This window comes from Pan paniscus, chromosome 23, assembly GCF_029289425.2.
Source record: "Pan paniscus chromosome 23, NHGRI_mPanPan1-v2.0_pri, whole genome shotgun sequence".
NCBI lineage: Eukaryota > Metazoa > Chordata > Mammalia > Primates > Hominidae > Pan > Pan paniscus.
Window position 1 is genome coordinate 47,458,553 of NC_085927.1, and position 8,021 is coordinate 47,466,573.

Below are 8,021 nucleotides of genomic sequence, written 5' to 3' on the forward strand. Positions count from 1 at the left end.
GAGGCGGGTGGATCACGAGGTCAGGAGATCGAGACCATCCTGGCTAACACAGTGAAACCCTGTCTCTACTAAAAATACAAAATATTAGCCAGGAGTGGTGGCACGTGCCTGTAGTCCCAGCTACTCAGGAGGCTGAAGCAGGAGAATCGCTTGAACCTAGGAGGCAGAGGTTGCACTGAGCTGAGATTGCGCCACTGCACTCCAGCCTGGGGGACAGAGCAAGCCTCCATCTCAAAAAATAAATAAATAAATAAAAATTAAAATAGAAAATAAAATAAAATAAAATCATTGCTACATAACAAGCATGTGGCCCAAAATTGTAGGAAAAAAATGTATTACAGTGGCATGTCAGGTGCTTAAGTAAAAATATCTTATTGTTCTGATTTAATAATTATGGTATTTGCCAACATTTTAAAGTTTTTTATCTATTTCTCACTCTAAATAAATACATAAGCAGGGCGTGGTGGCTCACGCCTGTAATCCCAGCACTTTGGGAGGCCGAGGTAGGTGAATCACCTGAGATCAGGAATTCGAGACCAGCCTGACCAATATGGAGAAACCCCGTATCTACTAAAAATACAAAATTAGCCAAGCCTGGTGGCGCATGCCTGTCATCCCACCTACTCAGGAGGCTGAGGCAGGAGAATCGCTTGAACCTGGGAGGCGGAGGTTTTGGTGAGCCGAGATCATGCCATTGCACTCCAGCCTGGGCAACAAGAGCGAAACTCTGTCTCAAAAAAATAAATAAATAAATACATAATTTTGCATCAGTCATTTTATATCCTTTTTTCTTAGAGGTTCCCCAATTTTTTACAAATTTCAGTCTCCACGAAATCTGAATTCATCCCATCCTGATGTAAAACATATTTCTTAAATTGGAAATCTGCCACAAAAGATCGAAAAGCTCTGGACTAGATAGATGATCTCAAAGATTTCTTTTTCTTTTTTCTTTTTTTTTTTTTTTTTGAGATGAAGTTTCACTCTGCCACCCATGCTGGAGTGAAGTGGCGCGATCTCGGCTCACCGCAACCTCCATCTCCTGGGTTCAAGCGATTCTCCCACCTTTGCCTCCCTAGTAGCTAGGATTACAGGCACGCAACTAACACGCCTGGCTAATTTTTTTTTTTTTTTGTATTTTTAGTACAGACGGGGTTTCACCATGTTGGCCAGGCTGGTCTCAGATTCCTGGCCTTAAGTGATCCGCCTGCCTGGTCCTCCCAAAGTGCTGAGATGACAGGTGTGAGCCACTGCGCCTGGCCCAATCTCAAAGATTTCTTCCCGCTCTAGAATTCTCTCTGTGAGAACTGCATTCTGATCCCCTCCCCCCAGCAGCTGCAACTCTAACAGAAAGACAAGGAAGTTCTTCCTTGGAGCTGATCCAAGTCTTTCCTGCTGTCCTTGAAGTCCTTGTCCTGCAAGGAGGCAGGGAGACAAAGTGCCAGTGTGCAGGGCTGTAGGCAAGCCAAGGCGGGGAGAGGTGAAGACAGGTGCTTTGAAGCTATATGCTCTAGGAGAAGAGAAGGAAAAGGGTAGGACCAAAGCCCTAAACCTAGAGAATGGAACTGACGGCCTCTCCCAGTATACCAGTAGCAGCCAACATTTGGAGCCTTTTTTTTTTTTTTTTTGAGACAGTACCTAGCTCTGTTGCCCAGGCTGGAGTGCAGTGGCACGATCACAGCTCGCTGTAGCCTCGACCTCCTGGGTCCAGCCATCCTCCTACCTCAGCCTCTCAAATAGCTGGGACCACAGGCATGCACCACCATGACGGGCTAATTTTTAAAATTTTTTTATGGAGACGGGATCTTGCCATGTTGCCCAGGCTGGTGGAGGCTTCTTTATTTAGAATTTATAGAGTGCCAGCCAGGCGTGGTGGCTCACGCCTGTAATCCCAGCACTTTGGGAGGCCGAGGCGGGTGGATCACGAGGTCAGGAGATCGAGACCATCCTGGCTAACACGGTGAAACCCTGTCTCTACTAAAAATACAAAAAATTAGCCGGGCGTGGTGGCGGGCGCCTGTAGTCCCAGCTACTCGGGAGGCTGAGGCAGGAGAATGGCATGAACCCGGGAGGTGGAGCTTGCAGTGAGCCAAGATCGCGCCACTGCACTCCAGCCTGGGCGACAGAGTGAGACTCCATCTCAGAAAAAAAAAAAAAGAATTTATAGAGTGCCTACCGCGTGCTAGGTAATGTACGTGTAACTTCCTTTTTTTGTTTGTTTTTGTTTTGAGACAGGGTCTCCTCTGTCTCCCAGCCTGGGGTGCAGTGGCTCAATCTCAGCTCACTGCAACCTCCGCCTCCCGGGTTCAAGCGATTCTCCTGCCTCAGCCTGCCGAGTAGCTGGGATTACAGGCACGTGCCATCATGCCCGGCTAATTTTTGTATTTTTGTAGAGACAGGGTTTCACCATGTTGGCCAGGCTGGTCTTGAACTCCTGACCTCAGGTGATCTGCCCGCCTCAGCCTCCCAAAGTGCTGAGATTTCAGGCATGAGCCACCGCGCCCGGCCATGTACATGTTATTTCTAACCTCCCAGCAACCGAGGTTGGAGAGGTGAAGTGACTTACCCGAAGTCACACAGCTCTGCACTCTCCTGTCCTGCACTTCTTACCCTCCAGCATTGCCATGCTCCCCAGTTCTAAAGATTTTATTTAGCAGGCTGGGCGAGGTGGCTCAAGCCTGTAATGCCATCACTTTGGGAGGCCAAGGCGGGCGGCTCACTCGAGGTCAGGAGTTTGAGACCAGCCTGGCCAACATGGTGAAGCCCAGTCTCAATGAAAAATACAAAAAACAGGGCTGGGCCTGGTGGCCCATGCCTGTAATCCCAGCACTTTGGGAGGCCGAGGTAGGTGGATCACCTGAGGTTGGGAGTTTGAGACCAGTCTGACCAACATGGAGAAACCCTGTCTCTACTAAAAGTACAAAAATTAGCTGGCGTGGTGGCACATGCCTGTAGTCCCAGCTACTCAGGAGGCTGAGGCAGAAGAATCACTTGATCCCAGGAGGCAGAGGTTGCAGTGAGCCAAGACTGTGCCACTGCACTCCAGCCTGGGTGACAGAGCAAGACTCCATCTCAAAAATAAATAAATAATTTTTAAAAATACAAAAAAATTAGCCGGGCGCGGTGGCTCGTGCCTGTAATCCCAGCTACTCGGGAGGCTGAGGCAGGAGAATTGCTTGAATCTGGGAGACGGAGGTTGCAGTGAGCCGAGATCTAGCCACTGCACTCCAGCCTGAGCCACAGAGTGAAACTCCATCTCAAAAAAAAAAAAAAAGATTTTATTTAGCAAACACCATCTCCCCCAACCCACCTTTGGGGAGGAAATTCCTCCTCATTCTCCATTCACTGCCCCTTCTGTCTCACACTCATTCAGCCACCTGTCGGGTAATTGGTCTCTCGCCCTCCTCTGCAGCACTTTGAATAAACCCACACAGGACTTCGGACAGCCCCGCCAGCCTACAGCTTCTCGGCTGATTGTCTTTGTGGCACCATCCAATCTGAAAGTATATTGTTCATTTATGGGCTGAGTAATTTACTTGAATGTAAATTCTACCAGGGCAGGGGCTTGCCTCTCTTATTCCCCCCAACTTCCTCCCCTGTCCTGCCACAGGACTTGGCACAAGGTGGGCGCTGAATCATTAATTGCTTTCTTGTGTAACCTCGACCTCAGAGTCATGCTGTAAACTCCAAGTGCTAGAGCACAAGAATGAAAAGTAGCAACTAACACGGGGCAGTATTTGCACATTGTCTTCCCATTGATGAAATCCGCTGTCTCTAGTTTCCTTCTGGCCAGTGGGGTAAGGGCATAGTATCCGCCTCAGTGTCCACGCCCCTGTAATTTACATCTTCCTACCCAATGAAAAGGTGTCCGGGGGTGGGGAAAAGGGAGTTGCTCAGACTCTTCATTCCCCAGCCCCTTCTGTCCCCTAACTGGTTGGCACACAATTCAGTCACTGGCAAACATGACCCCATCTGGTACACCTGAGCACCTAGAGTAGGGAGAGGCTGATAATATGAAGAGCTGGGGCAGAGGAGGCTGGGGACTAGAGTCCCACTCTGCAGCAGAGGTGGTCCACACCATGTAGTCAGACCTTGAGGTGAATCTACATAAGCTCTTCTCAGATCTAAGGTCCTTGGGGAGCTAGAGCAGGCAGGAACAGTTGGCTTGGGGAGCATGAGGTGGACTGAGCAGAGGTTAAGGTTCTCTAACTTTGGGCAGACATTCCTGGGCCGGCTAACTGCAGCCTTGACCTCCTGGGCTCAAGCGATCCTCCTGCCGTATCGAGTAGCTGGGACTATAGTTGCATACCACCACACTCAGCGCTGAGCTAATTCTTTTTTTTTTTTTCTGGTTGCCCAGACTGGTCTCAAACTCCTGAGCTCAAGTGATCCTCCTGCCTTGGCCTCCCAAAGTGTTTGGATTACAGTCGTGAGGCCCCTGTGCCTGTGCCCAGCCTCTCCAAGGGGCTTTTACATGGTGGTCACCCAGAGAAAACCAGCAAGGTAGAGCCTGCAGCACCTTGGAAATCAAGCAGAACTTGGCCCCAGCTCCCCATTTATGGCTTCAGGCAAGAGTTTCTGTAACCTCACTGGCCCTCTACTTTCCTCCTCTGTAATTTGAGAAGACTAATAACTATCTTAAAGTACTGGTATGATATAAATGAAAAAGCCATGGCACATAATGGATGAGTCAATAAATGGTAGCAAATTATCCTGATTTGGAATCAGATCAAAGGTAGTGAAACGAACTGTCACATGGGAGATTCCCACCTGCCCCCCAATCTTCCCAGGACATGGAAAAGCCCAATGAACAAATCCATTTCATTAGTGGCCACAGTCCCCTCACTCCCACCCTGAAATGGCCCAGATTTCCCTTGCAGCAGATTTTTTTTTTTTTTTTGAGATCTCACTCTGTTGCCCAGGTTGAAGTGCAGTGGCATAATCATGGCTCACTGTAGCCTCAACCTCCTGGACTTAATCCATCCTCCCACCTCAGCCTCCCTAGTAGCTGGGGCCACTGGCAGGTGCCATCATGCCTCGCTAATTTTTTTTTTTTGAGACAGAGTCTCACTGTGTTGTCCAGGCTGGAGTGCAGTGGCACAATCTCGGCTCACTGCAACCTCCGCCTCCCAGGTTTCAAGCAATTCTCCTGCCTCAGCCTCCCAGATAGCTGGGATTACAGGCATGCATTACCAAGCCCGGCTAATTTTTTGTATTTTTAGTAGAGATGGGGTTTCACCATATTGGCCAGGCTGGTCTCGAACTTCTGACCTCAGGTGATCTGCCCACCTCGGCCTCCCAAAGTGCTGGGATTATAGGAGTAAGCCACTGTGCCTGGCCATGCCTGGCTAATTTTTTAAATTTTTTGTAGAGACGGGGTCTTGCTGACCTTGTAGCAGGTCTTATTTTTGCTGTCCCATTGTTTCAGGCAATCTAGATTTTGGGGGAAAGGCTTAACTGCAAACAACCAATGAGATAATCTTCTGTAACACAGGCATTTATATATTTGTACTGAATTATATTTCTTTTCATCTTAAACATCATTTTCTTTTTTAATTTTATTTATAATAAATAAATATTTATTATAATTTTTTTTTTTTTTTTTGGAGACGGAGTCTCGCTCTGTCACCCAGGCTGGAGTGCAGTGGTATGATCTCGGCTCACTGCAACCTCCGCCTCCCAGGTTCAAGCGATTCTCCTGCCTCAGCCTCCTGAGTAGCTGGGATTACAGGCTTACACCACCACGCCCAGCTAATTAGTAGAAACGAGGTTTCACCATGTCGGTCAGGCTGGTCTTGAACTCCTGACCTCGTGATCCACCCACCTTGGCCTCCCTAAGTGCTGGGATTACAGGTGTGAGCCACTGCACCCAGCCAACATGATTCTTTTCAATTAAGATAATTTATTAAATTCACCGGGAAATAGAGCTAAATTTTAATACTTTGTGAGCCTTTTATTGTGTAAATTCACACATTTTGGCAATGATCTTGGTTACACCACTTGGCCCAGATCGGATTCAGAAAATAGAGCCCTTCTCCCTGTCCCCTGCACACATACATGAGGAGTTGAATACATCCATTCTGTAGGCTCTGTCATCTTTCTGATGTCTGCTCTCTCCCAGTCAGCAGCAGCATCTGGAATCATGGCTCCTGGGATCATGCATGAACTTTGGGTGCAGAGAATCAAGCTTGAGTTCAAATTCTGCTTTCTGTCTTCTTAGCTGTGTGACCTCAGGACCTTTGCACTTGCTGTCTGCGTAGTCACCCTTTCTACCGCTGGCTCCTTCTCAGCTTAAATATCAACTCCAACAGGCCTGTCCAGGCCACTTCCCATATGGCCTCTACTCTCTCACACTAGCTCACTTGGGTCCCTTCGTAATTACCTCCATGTGCTTTGTTTGCTTCCGTGTTTTCTTTTTTTATTCTTTTTTTTTTTTTTTGAGACTGAGTCTTATTCTGTTGCCCGGGCTGGAGTGCAGTGGTGCAATTTTGGCTCACTGCAACCTCTGCCTCTTGGGTTCAAGCAATTCTCCTGCCTCAGCCTCTTGAGTAGCTGGGACTACAGGCACGCGCCACCACGCCCAGCTAATTTTTTGTATTTTTAGTAGAGACGGGGTTTCACCATGTTTGCCAGGACGGTCTCAATCTCCTGACCTCGTGATCCGTCCGCCTCTGCCTCGCAAAGTGCTGGGATTACAGGCTTGAGCCACTAGCCTTTTTTTTTTTTTTTTTTGAGATGGAGTCTCACTCTGTCGCCCAGGCTGGAGTGCAGTGGCGCGATCTCAGCTCACTGCAACCTCCCAGGTTCAAGGAATTCTTGTGCCTCAGCTTCCCAAGTATCTGGGATTACAGGTGCATACCACCACACCCGGCTAATTTTTGTATTTTTAGTAGAGATGGGGTTTCACCATGTTGAGCAGGCTGGTCTCAAACTCCTGACCTCAAGTGATCTACTCGTCTTGGCCTCCCAAAATGCTGGGATTGTAGGCTTGAGCCACCCCGCCCAGCCTGCTTCTGTGCTTTCCATCCTTTGAAGGCAGGGACTTGCTCTGATGTGGGCTCTTGTGATGGAGACACGTGGGGGCCTTGGCCAACCACATCCTTGCTCAGAGTCTCAGATTTCTCATCTGTAAAACAGGAAGAATAGAATTCAACTCTGAGGTCTGTGGGAATATTAAAGGCGACAATGACAACCATGGTCCTCTGTGCCCCCCTCCCCTGAGGTTCCCATGCCCGGAAGGGACATGCAGGATCTGACTGGAGTCACAGGGGCTGAGGCTGGGGCCACGCCTCAGTTTGTTTCCTGAACCTTCTACAATCCTCTTCCAAGAAAGAATTGCATGTCCCCCCCATATCTCTCCTCCAAGTTTGCAAGGATGCCCATCTCCCCAGCTCCTATTCCCTCGCCCCAGCCCTCCCTCACCAACGTTTCCAGTGTTCCAGGGGTTTTCCTAGGAAGGAGCTGAGGTGTTAAATCCTTAGAGGTCGGTGTGGCTCAGGCGATTATAGCTGAGCTTTACCTGCCCTTCTCAGGGTTTCCTCAAGTCTCTCAAAGCAACACATTTGCTCATGGTGGGGAATGGGTGGGAACGGCTGCCACAGGCATTTCCTCCAAGTTTCCCGTGTTGGTCCTCCTTCCTTTCACCATCTTTAGGTTCCTCCTACCGTACCTCCTACCCTGATTCCCAGTTTGGGCCAGGCCCTTCACGCATAGACACAGCTCCTGAGTCTACCTTATCACGCCCTGCTCCCCAGAACTCAGAGGGACAGCCTACAGCCTTTGTTACAAGCACAGCCTGGCTCGCCTCTCCAAACCCCCATACTCACTGTGCAATGTTGGGCATATTCATTCATTTATTTGATGCATATTTATTGAATACTTATTGTGTAACAGTTACTGTTTTAGGGCTTGGGGATATATTATTAGTGAAGTAACTAAATAAAATCCATTGCCGTGGTGGAGCTTACATTCTGGTGGGGGAGAGAGACACAAAACACAACAAAGAAATGAAATATGTAGTGGAG